The sequence below is a fragment of the Mesoplodon densirostris genome, chromosome 9, assembly GCF_025265405.1.
Source record: "Mesoplodon densirostris isolate mMesDen1 chromosome 9, mMesDen1 primary haplotype, whole genome shotgun sequence".
Taxonomy (NCBI): Eukaryota; Metazoa; Chordata; class Mammalia; order Artiodactyla; family Ziphiidae; genus Mesoplodon; species Mesoplodon densirostris.
In genome coordinates this window covers 20,741,001-20,759,790 of record NC_082669.1, presented here as the reverse complement: position 1 = coordinate 20,759,790, position 18,790 = coordinate 20,741,001, and the positions used below count along the sequence as shown (strand labels likewise).

General features: G+C 38.5%; 1 protein-coding gene across 2 annotated transcripts in view; it reads right to left on the bottom strand.

Moving 5' to 3' along the window:
• Window positions 1-18,790, bottom strand: part of STARD3NL (STARD3 N-terminal like) — a 50,156-nt gene that overhangs the window by 24,332 nt on the left and 7,034 nt on the right. Inside the window, exon 2 of one of the 2 annotated variants that reach the window (XM_060108201.1) lies at window positions 4,817-4,892. The exons of the other annotated variant lie outside the window; for it this stretch is intronic. The gene's annotated coding sequence lies outside the window, so the exon portion shown is untranslated. The remainder of the gene's footprint in view (window positions 1-4,816; window positions 4,893-18,790) is intronic. 2 annotated transcript variants of the gene reach the window in all.

Genomic DNA, 18,790 nt, shown 5'->3' with positions numbered 1-18,790 from the left:
CACTACCCGTGGACTAGGAAAACATTTACTGAATAGCTTCCCAGAGAGCATGTAACCAGAACGTGTAAACCCACTACAAAAAAAAATCTGTTTCCTAAAGAGGAATTGCCTTCCACCACAGGTATCTAATAAACCAAATTTAGCATTTCCATTACCTCTTAATGAATAAGCATGTTTCCGGGCCTCTTCTTGGAAAAGAAGTATGCATACCTCAAAAAGTTTACCATTAGTTTACCGTTATAACCCCATGGATAATTGCAACAATCACAGTCCTATATGGAGACGCAGGACCCCCATCCCCGCAAGGCCAGCATGTGCTTCTATAATAAAAGACTGGCGATCTGGATGATCTGATCTCCTCATGGATGAGGCAAAGTCATCAAATAGAGAGTATGATGGATGGTATTTTTCTTTGCCAAACATTGTAGTTTCTCTTCCTACACCACCTCGCCCTATGGGAGGATTATATACCCCTGGCTCTACTGAATTCATGTGCCTTTCTTTGGCCAGTGTAATGTGGCCACTGTAACGTGTGTTACCTGCATCCAGATCTTAAGAACCAGAGCATGGTTCACCCTGCTCTCCTTTCTGCCACAATGACTGACAATGTCCAGTAGAAAGAAGAACATTTTCCAGGTGAGTGAGATACAATTTCAGGACATTGCTGGAATTTCCCTAAAGTAATATGGTCCCATTTGGTCCTATTCACAGTCCAGAATTCTAAATCTTCACACTGGACCTTCAATTCTCTCCCTCCCCACACTCAGGAACAAAAGTCCTTTCCACATTTTCATACAGTGTGGTGATTTAATGACATAGCATTTTTTTCCCAAAATGCATTTATTTATTTATTTATTATTATTATCTTTTTACAACTTTATTGGAGTATAATTGCTTCACAATGGTGTGTTAGTTTCTGCTTTATAACAAAGTGAATCAGTTATACATATACATCTGTTCCCATATCCCTTCCCTCTTGCGTCTCCCTCCCTCCCACCCTCCCTATCCCACCCTGACATAGCATTTTTGAAAGCAATTTCGTTATGTAGTTTGAGCTATGATACTTCAAAATAATCACACTGCTTGATCTAGTAACCCTACTTCTGGAAATCTACAGGAACTTAACTGTAGACCTTCAAGGCAAAAATTGATCTATGTCATTAGAGGCTGGGTCAGTGATTACCTTTGAGCAAGAGGAAAGGAAAAGTGACAAGAGGGCGCAAGCTTGGTCAAGTCCTCTTTCTTGGGCTGAGTAGTGCTAACATGGCTGTACGCACTTTTTGATAATTTATTGTCGTATCAATGATTTAAAGCCACGAGACTGTACAGAAAAATCAACAAATTCACAATTCAAACTGAGGACTGTTTTTAGGAAGAAAATCATTTGCAAGGTAATTGGATCATCTTCTTAGTCTCACTCATTCCTCCTTTCCTGAGCCCACCCCTCATGAATAAAAAGGATAACAAAGCAAAACACCGACCCCAGAAATCTGAGGCTATTTCCAACTAAAAAACTGACATCATACAATGCTGTACACCTGACTTGGGAAATGAGGATCATTACATTATTTTTCAGACGTGTGTATATATAACTTCTAATTAGCTAGAATGTATAGATACTACTTGCAATAGCTTCAATGATAAAGTGACCCACTGCACAGATTGCTCTCAGCAGCTTGACTCTAATCAGACTGATCTCTGTCTGGTACAGAAGTAAATTTTAAAAGGGAGAGAGAGCTTCCTTTTAATGTGTCAAGAGGAAGAGACTTCTAAAGCCTCTTTCTACTCTACAATGATAGGATTTCATCCTAACCATGTCCTTCAGAAAGATTCAGTTCAAGTGTCAGTTCCTTCAAGAAGACTTCCCTGAAATGCTCCCCACATTCCAATCCCCACGCAAGGCCAAGTGCATCTCCTCCAAGCTCCCCTAGGACTGTGGATATGCCACTTATAGTATTGCTTACCACAGTGTGCCTTAATTATCCACTTACTTGCCTGCCCTCCTGCTAGCTGGAGCGCTCCTTGAAGGCCTTGAATTTGATTTGCACATCCCTGTGTCCTCAGGGACTACCTCAGTACACAGCACACAGCAAGAACAAAACAGATATTGACTGGATAAATCCTGTCTAGCATCTAGCACAGACACTAACGCCGAGCGGGCTCTCAAAAAACTCTGCTGAACTGAGGAGACCACACTGTTTGTTTCTGAGGAAAAGCTTGGATATTTTCCCAGATATAATATTGGAAGTATTAAATATCCAGTTCTTGTACTGAGTCCTCTCTGGGGTTGGCGTGAGGAAAGCTATGCCTCTCTAAAGAGGGTATTAAGTTCTGATTAGCTGTACATCAGGACACCGAATCTACAATGCAGGGTTTATTCCAACTATGGAAGAAGCATGGGGAGGGAAGAAGGTGATAAGGAGTGGGGTGGAGAATTAGAAAATAAAGAAAACCATCCCCTTATCTTTTACTGGAATTTGTGTAAGGGGATGAGAATCCTCTTTTGTTATTTTGGTTTTTGAAAAAGAGATTCATATCATAATTGTTTTATCTGGATGGGTAACTATCCTCCTCTGTGTTGGCTGGTTATTTCTACAATCATGCTGTGTTCACAAACTACCCCCAAACCCAATGGCTTAAAACAATCTACATTTGTTCTCAAGCTCATGGGTCTGCAGGGTGCCTGCAGTTCAGCTGGTCTAGTCTGGGCCCAGCTGGCAACTCTGCTTCAGGTAGCGGAGAGCAGACCTTGGCTTCAAACTGTGTTGCGTCTAAGTCTGCTGCCTGTTTGTCCTTCCCCTTGGACCAGGACTACATGGGGAAGTAGTCATGGAGAAACTACATGTTCTCTTCACGGCAAATGGCAAGAGCACAGGGGACAAGCTCGACCATGTAAACACGCTGCAATCTCTGTATACAACATGCCTGTTCACATTCTAGAGGTCAAGGTATATCTCAAGGCCAAGCCCAAAGGGCATGGAGCTGAGATGTACATTCCATCCAAAGAGGAGCAGAAGGTAAGTGGATATTTGCTGAGAAATATTCCAATCTACCACAGCTGTCAATGTTCTAAATTAGGAGTCAACAAACTATAGCCTGTAAGTCAAACATTGCAGGCTGCTCGTTTCTTAATATGGAGTTTTATTAGAATACTACCACATGCAGTCCTATGGTTGGTATCGATTGCTATGGACACTTTCACATGAAGAGAGCGGAGGTGAACAGTCACAACAGAGACTATATGGTTCACAAAGCCTAAAATATTTCCTTTACTACCTGTAGTTTTCTAGAAAGGGAGACTGCTGCTTCCATCAGCTTTTCAAAGGGGAGCCATGTGAGATTTACAGGTTCTGGGTTATAATTAGGAAAAAATAGGTTGATTGATGAATATTAATTTTTCCAATGCACGCTCTGATTCTGCAATTAGCAAAAACTTGTAATTCATTCTTATTTTTCCACAGGTGGCTCCCGTGACACAGCACAGCTCAGGCACAGGTGGTCTTGTTGCCTTACCTGAGGGCCACTTCAGCAGTACTTACAGCCCAAACACACAGCTCTCTGCCGTATTCTCTTCCCTTAATCCCACACTGCTAGAACTGCTTCCAGAAAGAATAGCTTACATCTTTGAGATGTTACTACTGCACTGGTCCCCAGGCTGGTTGCAAAGCTAAGACAAAACTTCAGCTCCATCTGCTTCAGCACAGAATTGCTACCACCCAGATGGTAAACAGCAGCTGCTATACCGCAGTAGCTACCACTGCTAGCATTTTACGGAAGTCCCACAGTCTTTCCTGGGAGAAGTGGAGAGGGCCTCTGGGCACCTACTGGGGCGGCCAAACCAAGTCTCTCAACCCAGGCACCCAGCCTTCTCCTCTGTATTACTTCCGGCCACAGCAGGACACTGTATGTTCTCCTCTGAGAGAGACAGAATTGAGAATAACAGACACTAAAAATATTTATCATCTTTTCCAAAGGCCAGAGGAGCAGATTTGGCTTACAGACATGTTTTGCTTGGTCTTGTACAGTGTTTCTAAAGATCTTGAACTAATTGCTAACATTTTAAATAATGATCTTTCATCTAAAATTCCAGATGTCTAGCTTCTCTGGAAAAGTTAAAAGACACAGAATAGCCAGGCCTGCATTCCCTTACCATAAGAATAAAGCCAAGAAGATGCTGAACTCTTTAGATGGAGCCCGCACTCTCCACTTGGCCTCAGCCTCGACCTAGTCATCTGAGTCTGCCATTCTGATCTATTCCCCCTGTCTGACAGGCAAAGAGAATCCTACACACGCAGATCGTGTCTCTTCTTGTTCTTTCAAAGTTTCCTTCAGGGGCTTCCCTGGTGGCGCAGTGGTTAAGAATCCCCCTGCCAATGTAGGGGACACGGGTTCGAGCCCTGGTCCAGGAAGATCCCACATGCCGCGGAGCAACTAAGCCCGTGTGCCACAACTGCTGAGCCTGCGCGCTAGAGCCCGCGAGCCACAACTACTGAGCTGGCGTGCCACAACTACTGAAGCCCGCGTGCTCTGGGGTCCACGTGCTGCAACTACTGAAGCCCGTGCTCCGCAACAAGAGAAGCCACTGCAATGAGAAGCCCACACACTGCAATGAAGAGTAGCCCCGACTCGATGCAACCAGAGAAAGCCCGCACTCAGCAATGAAGACCCAGCACACCCAAAAATAAATAAATTTTTTAAAAAGCTTTCTTCATCTATGTTACCGAAATTATTCTCGCCTCTAAAGTAAATGTTTGCTTACAGATGAAAAACCAAAAAGGTAGCAGCTGAGGCCTACGCAGATTATATAAGTACACACCCGTCTGAGGGATATTTCAAGATATATCTTAGAATTAAGACTCGGGTCTTCCACTTCTGTCCTCTCCATCAGATTCCTAGAAGGAAACAGGAGGGACATCAGAAGGTGTTCAAATGGCCCCTGGGATGCAGTCATTGGATTTGTCCCTAAAGACACGAGCTGCCCCAGCTGTGCCCACTCTACCCCAGTTCTGGGTTCCTCTGGGGGCAAGAAGCGCCTCAATCTGACTCTCTTCTTGCAAGGCCCACCACGTGTTAGGAGACCTGGCTTATGATGGTTTTTAGAAGCTCTGTGTAGAGCCCACAGTTTCCAAAATGAAACAGCTAGAAGTGGAGAATGGGAATCATATGTCAGGGAGTAACCTGACATTTATAAACATACTTTGCCAGTATGAGAAAGAGGCATGATAACTAACAAACACAGATGCTTTAGAAGTAAACATGCAGAGAGAAGAGAGAGCTGTGGGAAGGAAGCTAATCCACAGCATCAGAAACACATAATAAGACAACCTTCCTATTCTAAAGTATGAGAGAAGGAAAGTTCTGCATGCCTAAGAAGACCTGGGAAATCTACACGTCAGATTCAACCAACTATTCAAACTTTCATAAATTAAAAACTTTTATTTAGTGTCCTCTTAAATGATCTGCTTATGTTTTTAAAACATCATAAAGTTGGTTTGTGGTAAAGATGTTCTAAGCAACAAAAAAAGTATGATTCATCATCCTGTACTCCTTCATGGTACTGATGCTATAGGTATGTCCATTTTACCTTGGAAGGTAAAGACCTGATATAACTCTGATGAAAGTGTCTTTAGAAGGCCTGGCAGTGGCTGAGGTTAGGGAGTTGATGCATTTGTGTAACATTCCAGCTTCCTGGGCTGGAGAACTATCACGATGAAGCACTACAGGAAGGTTAATAAAATCAAGAACAAACAAACCTGTCTTTGGCAAATGTCTGCTACCATTATGTTCACGTTTCAAAACAGCCCTGGCTTACTTTATGCTTTATGTATTACAAGTTAAATAGAATGTCTAGAAAAGCATTTCTAAAATCTAGACTATTGGATTGAATTTTAAAACACCTACACATCACATCCAGATTAGTAGTTGTAGCAATAGGAAATTACTGGATAAAGAAATCTGGAAAATAAAGTTATTTTAAATTAATAAGTAAAAAAAAATTTTTTAGAGCATCTAAATAAAATCACCCAACCAATTGTTTGACATTACTTTAAAGAAAAAACTGTTTCTTGAATCAAGGAATCAAAAATTTCCAGCAGATTCCTATTGATTTTCCAACTGAAAATGAGTGGAATGTTTTAAAAAAGAAGAAGAAAAAGATCTAAGTGTATGTATGAAACTCTGCTAAGCTTTTTATAGATTTGCCCGTATCATTAGGACTATAATGGGGAGAGAATTTTGAAACAATTAAAATAATACTGCCCTCTGAAAGTTAAACCATAAAATGTGCACATAATGAATCAGAGTAGATGTGCTCTGCCCTTAAAGAAGCAAAACGGCTCGTAGGCCAAGACATAAGAACAAGGTGACAGGACATATGTTCTGATCTAAAGAGGTGAAGAGGGAATGTGCCCATCAGAAAGAGGGTGGGTCAGCCCCAAAAATACAGGAAAAGGAGTGTCACAAGCAAATGGCACCAGTGCTCAGTCTGGCACTCTTCAAGTGGGGACACCTTGTCTGTTTGCTTCTAAGTATCTTCAATCCACTGGCCTTGCTATTCCTATCATTAGTGTGATGGCATCAGGGTATCATCAGTGCCTTTTGTCACTGAACAGTTTAATAATTCCCTACATGCCTTCCACAAGCTTTCACAATTCTGTCCTTCTTATTAAAATGTGATAGGGAGACAATAGAATGGTCAGCTTGAAATAAATATTCAGTCTACATGGCAGTTACGGTGTTCACTGGAGATTCTGAGATGTAAGTTTACCCATGTGAGAAAGAGCCACTCTCCATTGGGCTCTGAATACACACACTGACAAATCAGGTTTCTCAGTCAACAAGAAAGACGGCTGGACTCAAACCTAATAAAGTTACCAACGTGATGCCACTGAGAAGCTTTTTGGGAGATAAATGTCTGGACGTCTCCTGACAACCCTCAACGGCCTTATCGTACAAAATTGTTCTTTAGGAGCTTCTAGAGATATCATCCGGAGACCATTTTAGTGATGGTTAGCCACCAAAAACTATTAGCATATTCTGAATATAGTATGCAAGTGGTAACGTTTCAAAAGAGAATTATATAAAGGTTGTATCATCACTCCAGTATTCTTCCAATATCTCTTTATAAACTTACATATAATTATCAATAATTTTCCTTAAGTAGAATTATTAAGTACATGACAGTTACCAAGCTCAATCCAAAGCTATAGTAACTGAACTTGATTATGCAACGGTGATCCAATATTTGCTTATTTTAAATCTGACTTGTAAGCATTTTGGTATGATTACGAGTTCATACTCAATAAAAAGCAGGGGAGGGTACATAGTTCAGCTAAAGATTTTTAATAAGTACACAAAAACTTCGAAGACTTAAGATGTATAATTAAGTTCTGAGGATTTATATATATATATACTCTTAACTAAGCAAGTATAGCTAATATTTGATATTTTTAAATTTAAGAAGTGTAATACATTTGAAATCAGGTTTAAGATTTACCAATCAGTATCCATGTATTCCTTACCAGAAAGAACAGAAATACAGAATGCATCTTTAAAAATGAAAAATCTAAAAAAGAGTGGATATATGTATGTGTATAACTGATTCACTTTGCTGTACACCTGAAACTAACACATTGTAAGTCAATTATACTCCCAAAAAAAAAAATACTAAAAAATTGCAAAAGCGTACTTAGTGATAGATTATAATCAAAATGGGAAGTTTCTGAAGGTTACTTTTTAAAATCTACTGAGTATTTTAAAGATACAAACATGGATACAGATTATTTGAATACTGTAAGTTTTTTAAAGATAGATAATTATTTTTTCAACCCTACAACCATAGACTATGTGCTATTTTGAAGATATGCCATGTTTACAAAATTGATCAGAAAACTAGACTATCAAAAAAAAAATCTAGGTCTTCCCTGGTGGCGCAGTGGTTAAGAGTCCACCTGCCGATGCAGGGGACGCAGGTTCGTGCCCTGGTCCGGGAAGATCCCACATGCTGCGGAGCGGCTAGGCCCTTGAGCCATGGCCGCTGAGCCTGCACGTCCAGAGCCTGTGCTCCGCAACGGGAGAGGCCACAACAGTGAGAGGCCCGCGTACCGAAAAAAAAAAAAATCTAATTCAGTAAGCCTTGCAATTAGGAGCTAAATACAGAACAAATAATGCATAAAATAGAAATTTATAACACAGTAGTATTTTCTAAAATAACTACTGAGATAAAAATATTTTAAAATTAAAACAAACTATTTAGAAAATAGTGACAGTGGAAAGCTGTCAAAGTTAAGCTTATTAAATTCACTTCCTTAAAGTGCTCTAATTACTTTTCAAGAAAGAATAAAATTAAAGAATTAGGCATTTAAACAATAAAGTTACAAAAACTCTATCCCCATGGGAAAAAATATAAAAAAGAAAAACAATGGGTACAATTAATAAATAAATGCAAAAGAATAATAATAATAATTGTTCCAATCTGAGGAATGAATACAACGTTACTCATTATATTAAACCCTCTACTTTTGTACATGGATGAACATTTCCACAAATTTAAAAAATATAAATAAACCCCAAAATTAGTCTTTTAAGAGGGAATATAGGTAAACCTAGATTCGGGAGGGGAGATTAGGAAAGGAATACAAGTCCCATAATAGGAGAGCTTATTTTTCAAAGTGTAAGTGATACTTTATACTAATCACATTTGAAAATCATAAAGAAAGTCCATACTCTGAAAAAATATATATATTACATCAAGAAGACATAGATCGCCTGAATAGAATGAACCATCCCCAAAAGAAAAGTGAAAAAGTTGACAAAGAATTACCTAGCAAAGGAATGAGAGTCAGAGAGCATGATAGGTATTTCAAAATTTTAAATAAAAGATAAACAAAATCCTATAAACTGTTCCAGAACATTAAAAAGAAAGAAAAGCTATCTATCCTATCATTAAATAAAGCTAGCATAATCCTAACATTATCTGAACAAGAACACACAAGAACAAAAGAACATAAGTACAAACCTATCCCACCTATTAACATATTATTATATTATGTAATAGTGTATGCCTTATATTAACATATTAACAAAATCAATAGCTTCTTTACACTGAGACTGAGTCAGGCTTGGCGCTGAGTACTTAACATACATTATGTCATTTAAGCCTCACATTAGCTCCCACAAGTAGGACCCACGTATTAGAATGTATTCCTGAAACATCACAAAAATAAGTCAAAACTCACATTTAAAAAAAAAAAAAAACTAAACCTAATCGGAAGGCAAATATTTCTGTTTACCCACTGAAATGTTTCACTGCATTTCGAAAGCACACATGAACACAACTTACAACTTATTTGAGCCAAAAAGCTTTGAAATTATGTATGTTTTGACTAATTTCGAATTTGGGAGGACTGGCATAATTTCAAACTTCATGGGACTTCATTTCTGCATAGATATCCACTACCTTCCACTTTTCTTAAAATGTGTCTCTCTCAAGTCTCTTATTCTCCAGGCTTTGAAAGAGACCTAGGGAAAAATATGTGATATTGCAAAAAACACCACAGTAAGCTGAACAAAAATGGGCAACTGACAATCAGTGTTGGGAGACAAGGAACAACCGGCAAACAGGAGAGGGGCGTATGCCCAATATTCCAGGGCCAAACGTGTGGACATAGAGGATACTGTTATTTATCAGTAGAAGCCAGAAATGTTAACTGTCATAGGAAATTTCCAAAATATTAAGCATTAGTTCAATTAAAAAAATAAAACACTGAGGGCCAAGAAAAACTCATTACCAATAAGCCACTGTGTGGCCTGTACTTCCCTAAGCTTTCCTGCAAGGAAAAACTTGTGTAAACCAAAAAATATCTACAGATGATAAAGATACCATCAAAATTCAGTTGCAAAAGAATAAAACTATTAACCAGTCATTCAAGTACATGGAGAAAGAAATCTACATATCAAAACATACCGAAGATTTTCTTAAAAAGCGAACAAAGCAAAATCGTTTGTATGGTTTACATAGTAGAAGAAATTGTGGTAAATAACACATGATTTTAGGATGTGGAATTCTTTCTAAGACAATCTACAATGGAAAACAGAACTGAATACGTAAAAATCAAGTTTCTCTATTCAAAAACATTAGAAGCAAAACAAGAGTATTGAAAGACAGATAATAAAAACCTTAAATCCAATTAGAAAAATGGGCAAAGCAAGTCAAGGTACACTAGAAAAATGAATTTATTGATAAACTAAGGTATTTCTCACCCAACACCTGTAAATTTTTTAGGGGATCAAATTCAATTGATGCGATCATTTATAAGTTTCCTGGGACCTTCAGGTAGAGCTCAAATTCCTTAATCTTGCCTAACCTAACACGTGGCCCACTTCTGCCTACCTCTCCAGAATCATTTCACCATACTACAAATCACAAGCAGTTCCCTAAAGGAATCACATTCTCACCAACCCCGGCTTGCATTTTTCTCCCTACCTTGAGTGCTACTTTCCTTATCTCTATGACTCTTAGCCATCCTAATAAGCCTTAACTCAAAGGTCACTTTCTCAGGGAGGCTTTTGCTTCCTCTCATTCTTCTACACCTCTCTGCCCCTCTCAGAAAATAGTGTACACAGACCTCGATCATGCTGCCTCAAGATTATTTTCGATCTACTTTAGATAAAAACAAACAAAGACAAAACAAAAAACACCAAAAAAACAAAAGAAAACAAAAAAATAGCTTATTCAGGATGTTGTGACTCACCTGTTTACCAATCCCTCCATTCTGGGCAGTTGGGAGTAGGAAGAAATGAGGAGGGGGTGGAGTGCTTTTAAAATAGCACCGAAAACATAAAACACTGTAACGCGATAAACTTAAAATATATGCAAGGTCCCAACACTGAAAACTATAAAACACTGCTGAGAGAAATCAAAGAAGATGAAAATAAACAGAGAGCTGACCATGTTTATGGATTGGAAGAATTCATATTGTTAAGATTTCAATTCTCCCCAAATTGATCTATAGATTCAACTCAATCCCAATCATAATCTCATCAAGCTTTTTTGGTAGAAATGGATAAGCTAATTCTAAAATGTATACAGAAATGCAAAGAAATGAGAATATCCAAAGCAATCTTGAAAAAGAACGAAATTGGAAGACACACTACTTAAAGACTTTCTATAACACTTCAGTAAGGAAGGCAGTGTGGCCCTAGCATAAGGATCAACAAATAGATCAATGGAACATAGGAAGAGTCTAGAAACAGACCCACACTTATATGATTTTACTTTTGACAAAGATATCAAAGCAATCCAACAAGAAAAGAAAGTATGATGCTGAGACAACCAGATATCAGAATTGAAAAAAATCCATGAATCTCAAACCCTAACTCAAACTATGCAAAAAATAATTCAAGATGGCTCATAGGCAAAAAAGCTAAATATATAAAGCTGATATAAGAATTTGCAGGAGAATATTTTTAAAACCTTTTTGTAGGCAAAGATTTCTTAAGAGAAGGCACAAAAAGCCATAATCATTAAAAAAAAAATTGTGTAGGCTATGAGGAGTTCCCACGGGTCAGATTGGGTGACTTGAACATAAAAATGAATAATGACTGTAATGCTGGAATTTATGTTGGAAAAATTAAGACGTTCCATGAGTCCATCGTAATATTGCAAAAAAGAGAGAGAGGGTAGAAATTCTCCTTTACAGGAAACAAATGTTAGATTAAGAAATTTTCAAAAAAATAATAAAATTAGATAAATCAACAGTTTGTAACCCCCAGTTGGAGGAAGTGATTCAGGCAAGGATCTTTACTGGATGCTTAAAATTATTAAAACATTTTTGGGGAATAGGATATTCATAGTCTCAAAGTGTTACCCCTCAGAATATTTAATCATTTCATTGGGAATAATATGACTTCATAGTAGAGAGATCTGGTAGTCTCCACCTGTACCAAGTAATCAAACAGCATTACCAATATGAGAACAAGCTGACATTATATGACTTTTAATGTGATACAGTCACAAGTATATAACAACAATTATGATGTTCCCTTGCCAAAAATGTTTAGCCCGAATTCAGCCATAAGGAAACAATCAAACAAACACAGTAGGTGGGACACTCTACAAGACAGCTATCCTGGAATCTTGAGCAAAGTCAACATGTTGAAAAACAAAACAAGAACAAAAGGTAGGAAAGCGGTGTGGATACTCTTCAAACTTAAAAAAGCATAATGAGCCACAACCATCAAATGCAATGCAGAAGTCTAGACTGAATCCTGAATTAAAACAAAAACAAAAAACCCAAAAGATAATGCTACAAAAGACAGCTGGAAAATTGATTATAGTTTAGTATTCTGATTATGCAGGAGAATTCCCTTATTCTTAGAAATTCTTAACCTCTGAATAGTTCAGAAATACATAAGGACATAAGGATGTTTTGGGATAGAGTTGCTCTATCTATCAATCCATCCAGTATATATAAACATGTATATATGATATAAATATATTTAAACATAATAAGTATATAGTATACATATGTATATGTTGTGTGTGTTTATATAAACATATGAATAAAGACAAATTTTCACTGCAACTTTACTGTAAGTATGAGTTACCTTTAAGAGCAGAATAAGTAACTGGAATCATCTTAGAAAACTTCATAAATCATTCTATAAAAGAGAATGCATGTGGATTTTGTACACATACCTCTGTGTAATAATTCCTATGTACGTGACAATTTGAGACACACTGATAGACTCAAAGGAAAACCTATATAAGATTTCTGGGCATCCAAATCATTCTGCCTGTAATAAAACTATCAAATTTCTTGGACACAAATGGAGATTGGATGAACACTTCTAAAGTGCTTGTGACTGCAGACAGGAGTCATTCTGTCTGGATTTTAAGCCAATACCAAATACCTAATAATAGTCTTTTGCTGTTGTTGTGTCGTCACAAGGCTTAAATGAAATAACGGAGTGCGCACCATGCAACAGTTTGGGGTCTAAAGTTTGCTCCGGTCTTTAGTGAAAATGTGCACAAGACATAACTGAACTGTAAGCTTTTAAAGGCCAAATTTATTCTTCACTTGTTCCATATGTCAGTACTTATACTCTTCCCAGACACCTGGGGAAAGATGGATCCTTTACAAAGCATCATCCACCCACCGAGGCTTGGGGGCACCATGTGTTGTTTTATTCATGCAGCTGACTTATTCCACTGGGACCTACATTTCAACTGCACTTCCTTCTTTCTCTTACTTTTCTTCAAGAATTTAGAACTCCAACTCCATAGTAATATCTCTATGTATTAATTCCATGGTTTTATTCTGAATACTTATGTTCCAGGTGTCATATTTTCTACTGTTGTTCATATTCATTTGGGAGGTAATGAAACGTTTTATTCCATCCTGGTAAGTCTGCTCACTCCTCGACACACATTAAGACTCTCTAATCAAGCTCTATGTCATTTCTTGCAGTCGCATCTCATTTAACAATTTCTGTTAATATCAACAGATAAAAGTAATTGTGTGTGCATAAAGAGAATTTAACTTTTTGATAGCATGTTTCAAGACTCAAATTTATTTAGAAATTAGCATCAATGACTTGGAAGAATTAAAGCAGAAAACAAGTATGTGATGGTGTTTTTAAGTCACTCCCCTCACAGACACTAATTTATCTCCCAAGCCCAAACCTGTTCTTATGGCAACTTAATTTCTAAGTGACCTATGTCTATACCAATATCAGAAATATTAGTGAACTTTTATTTGACATATAACATAGAGATAAATATTAAGATTTAAAGAGAGCTGGGTAAATACATATTGATGTTTTCATAATTTATGAGGCAAATCTAAAACGTTTATTAAGAAACTGAACCTGGATGTAAACTATAAGATTTAAAAACTGCACTTGATAATTTTTGAAAATTCAAAGTTTGCCGAGAATATACCGCATCGACTTCATTTACTCCACAAATAGGCTTTGAACTACCAAAAACGTATCAGGTCCTCCTCTGAGCACTGGGGATGCGGCAATGAATAAAGCTGAAGGAATTTTCTCCCCTCACAGAGCTTACCTTCTAGAGTGCAGGGACACAGGATAAACAAAGGAGCCCTGTAACTGTAAACTGCTTGGTCAGGATGACCTCACTGAGGTCATTTACAGGTGAACAGAACAGAGGTGGAGCAAAGACTAGCAGGCGATAAGGGAGAGATGTCAGGAGGAAGAGCAGGGCAGGTGGAGAAAGAGGACAGGCACGGTCCTGAGCATGGGGTGGCGGGGCCAGGCAGGAGTTCAGCAGGGCGTTAGCTTCCAGCTTTGCAGCGGGAGGTGATAACGGAGAAGTCAACAACTTGGGGCAGGCTTGGGGCGCGTCAGAGGCCACAGTAAAGATTTTGAATGAGATGGGAAGACACTGGGAGCTTTGCAGTAGAAGAGAAGCCTGATGCAGCTTAAGCTTTAGGAGACGCTCTGGCTGACAGAAGCGGGGAGCCCCTTTAGGGGACTATGGCAGTAATTCAGGAGAGAGAGGACATACTGCCTTAGTAGATGAGGGTGGTGATAGGGGTTGGTTCCAGACACAGAGCCAAAAGCAGTAGGGGATGGGTTGGGCATGGGATACAGGACAAAGGGAGGACTAAAGGAGAGCTGCCAGATTTATAGCCTGTGGGAAGGGAGGGATGGACTCACTATTTACTGAAAGGGAGAAGCTAGAGGAGGGGCGACTCTGAGGGAGAACATCAGTTCACTTTGGACACATTGAGTAGAAGATGCTTATTAATATCTAAGTGGAAATAAAAGTAAGCAGTTGGATATGAGTCAGGAGTTCAGGGGAGAGGTCTGAGAGAGAAATAGAAAGGGAGTCAACAGCATTCAGATGGAAATTATGAACAGCCATGAGATACAACAGAAATCAGAATGTTCTCCTTTCTCTCCATAAAAGAAGAGGGAGGGGAAAACCAAAGAAAGTGTATCTATTTGTAGAACAGAAAATAATTATGAGGTGGGCCCTATTTAAATCCTCTAAGAGTTCTCATTTTCTTAAATAATAAGCATTGAACACCTACAGAATGTAAAACTCCAAGCAGATATTTTAAAGGATCCAAAAGGTAATGCGAGAGTTTCCCTGCTCTCAGAAAAACTTCCAAACAGTCAAGGAAGCAGATATATATATACTACAAGGGAGCGACCGGAGAGAAGGGAAAGAAATCAAGTGTATACTCTTGACAATAACCATGCCAGTGGGATGTTGCTTGGTCCAGGGGAGGATGAGCCAGCTGGACAGAGGAAGGTCTTTTGACAAGGTATATTTGTTCTTCCAAAGATCATAGGTTGGCAAAATGAAAATAGGCCACACAGTGGTCAAAGTCATGTTGGGTGGTACATTTTGTTAGATCACCCTGCAGGGCTCAACAACTCGGTAGCCAGTTATGTCACCAGCACTGGTTGAGTCAGATGGCTGGAATGTTATAGCTACACCTCACCATTTTTCAAAAGTCTCTCTCAAGATGGCCTCTGACAAACAAGAACACTACTTTATTTGTCTCTCATCTTTTTCAGAAGCTGCTATCAAGTGGCCCAGAATCACTGGAACAACAAAGTTACTATAGCTACCTTCCTCTAGCTTCTATTGTCTCTCTCCAACCTCTGATTCTCCTCCTAATAGATCTCTTCTGGTGCTCAAATTGACTTTGCAGCCTGTTCCCCTTTCTGAGCTTCAGCTTTAACTCCTACACTCAAATATTTTCACCATAGCTTACCTAGAAACTCCTTTGTCTTAATCTTCCCAATCATAGAAGCTACACATAACCTCATTTTCCTTCATGAGTCAGTCTTTTCCACAAGTCAAAAGACTGCTGATTTGTTTTTCGTTGCTGGCTGCCTATCATTTTCCAGGACTTTTTCTTCTTCCCATAGAACTAAATCTATTTTTAGCTTTCCTAAAAATCACAAAAATACCGAATGGTTATTATGGAGTTACCACTATTTTTCCCAATTTTGACCTCATTATTACTGTCAACCAGTCAACCATCAGCTGACAGTAATTCAGAGGAATCGTGTTGCTCCTTAGTGCATATATTCTCATGAATATTTAAACCTTCCTCTTAGAGATGTGTTGCCAGCTTTGGCAATAATGCAATCAACAGTCATATTATTATCTAGACAGATGAAGGTCCCTCAATTAAGAAACTTGAAATATATTCCAGTGCATACAAGGACACCTTTGCCACTTCTTCAGTACTTACTGCAAGCCATTTTCCAACAAACGCTTTCAATTCTCAGGGTGGAACTCATGATCTTATTGATCTAGATCTGAAAATCAATAATATCTCAAGGCAGTGAGCTCACTGCTCTCCTAGGAACCACAGGAAGGTAGCTAAAGTTGTACACTTGTTTTAGTAACTGTCTTTCTTCATCTCAAAGACTAGAATTAAGAACGTGTGATGAACACATTCTTAGCAGGCCTCCCCAGACCTATCTTCTCTATGCAGAGAAAATAGAAGCTAAACTATAAGTAGCCAGCTGATGAGCAAACAGCAAAGCCAAGGTGGATACTTAGAGGCAAGGATGCATTTCTTTTTATTCAACAACACAAGACTCCTTCTCTGGCAGGATAAGGGCTCCTGCAAGTGTCACTCTAGTTGTCAGAGCCATCCTCTACTCACTGCTCCTGTAGTGGCTCTACAGCTGGGAGAAGTGGCACACTAATAGCAATGCTAGGGAAGATGTAACATCAACTGCCCCTGGAGTTACCTGAGGCCAACTTCCTATCTCACAAACTAGAGCAAGTCAATAAAAGGGAAGGCCATTTGCATGTCTGCGCAGGGGTATCTACCAACAGGCGGAAGTTACATATTTTATCTCCCATACTTTGAGACATGGATAAAACACAGTTCTTCACAAAAAATCACTAATCTCTACCATAAGTCAAGGTTTGAGGTTCAAAGCTTGGTGCGTGTGACTTGTAAGGAAAGTCAATCTCAAATCTTGATACTGAGATTTAAACCAGTACCCTTTCCTCTTTCTTCATCAGACTTTTTAGGCAGTCACAAAGGAACACAGAGCCTTGCGAGATCAGCATCAGAGGACTTTATCAACCTAGCTTGTGCTTCAGGAAACAGGATCACAGAAACAAAGACCACTAATTATAAGATTCAATACAACTACAAGCTAATATATCCAGAAAATAGAGTATGAACTACAGCCTAATAATGAGAATGGGCTGGGAACACAGGTTACAGAATCAGAGGATATCACTAAAGTAAGAGCTGTTTAAGCTCACAAGGTTCTCAACAGAGGTTTGAAACTAGCATGTCTCCAAAAGAACTGCTCTCAAATTATTTGCTCTCAAATAACTAATAAGAAATAAACAATTACAAAATCAAAAAAGAAAATTTTAAGAATGACTTAAAAATGCTGATGTTGATGTATAATATATATATACACTACCTATAAATACTTCACAAATGTTTAAGGTAAGAAAAATTAACCAATAATAATCAGTAAGATCTCGTTTACACCTTGCATTAAGACAATGTGTTAAATGTGATTCTGCTACTGGCTCTATCTTCCAAACATTATATTCTTAACTGGTGACTGTGTCATTCCTCCTAATAGCTCTCATCAGTCTTTTCCATGGTTTTTTCCAATCAGCGTTTATCCACATTACTCTGTAGTTCAGTCTACTATCTGCAAAACGTTCTCATGCTAGTTTTTCTAAAATGAAAGGCTGAATGAACCATTTCCTCCCTCTACTCAAAACTCCATTTCCCTCACACCCAGGGCTCTAGATGTACGAACTCATTGTTGATTCCTTTGTCCACGAGGTGGTTGCACCATCCGTGGCTTTGTCCTAATACTCCTTCTGCCTGGAGTGCCTTTCCCTCCAACTGCCAAACAATGAACAGCAACAGAAGCCTATTCATTGTTCAAGGAAGCTTAAGTATCACTTCCTCAATGAAATCTCTGATCTCACTGATATATTATCTTTCTTTACCAGCACTTCTAACCTTTCATATGTATTTCACATATTGTTTACATGGCTTATTCTCAGTACTATACCAAAAGCTCCTAGAAGACACTTCTGTGCCCTTAGCACCTAGGGAAATGCCTGGCCATGTTTCAGGCATTCAATTTGTTTGTTAAATTCATGAATTACAAATATCACTGTATAAAAGTATGGAGTCTAGGTGCTTGCTACCTAAAGTTAGACAAGTTTACACAGTTGTCTGGAGCTCTAATATATTATATTAAATAAACCAAGGATATGTCATCTCTGATTACTAGCACTGACAACGTAATTAATAAAGATGCTCCAACCTCCCCAAATTAATTTGGTCATCACTTTTTCCTACATATTTTGAATTCTATTTAGTGAAGTCCCTCTAACAACACACTATATAAACTGATACAAATATATGGAAAAAAAGGGAAGAGATCATTGTATGAGTGGGAACCTACCAGACTCCAGTGAATAAACTGAAACATATTAAGTATCTACCCTATGTAAAACACTATGCTAGATGCCATGGGGAAAAAGTGAGATGGGAAAGACTGTTCCCTATCCTCAAGTAAAATCCAGTTTTATAAAGGAGGTAAAATGGTTATACAAATAATTAGAAATGAAAGCCTAAGACAGCTATAAGTCTAAAGGACCAAACTTTAGGTTCTTGTGGCTAGAAAAGGCTTGATGAAAAAGCTGGCCTAAGAGAAAATGTATGGCTTCAGAAGAATTGAAAAGGTGACATATAGCAAGGAAGAGGCAGACTAGAGGAAATTAAAAACGGAGGAGGGGGCT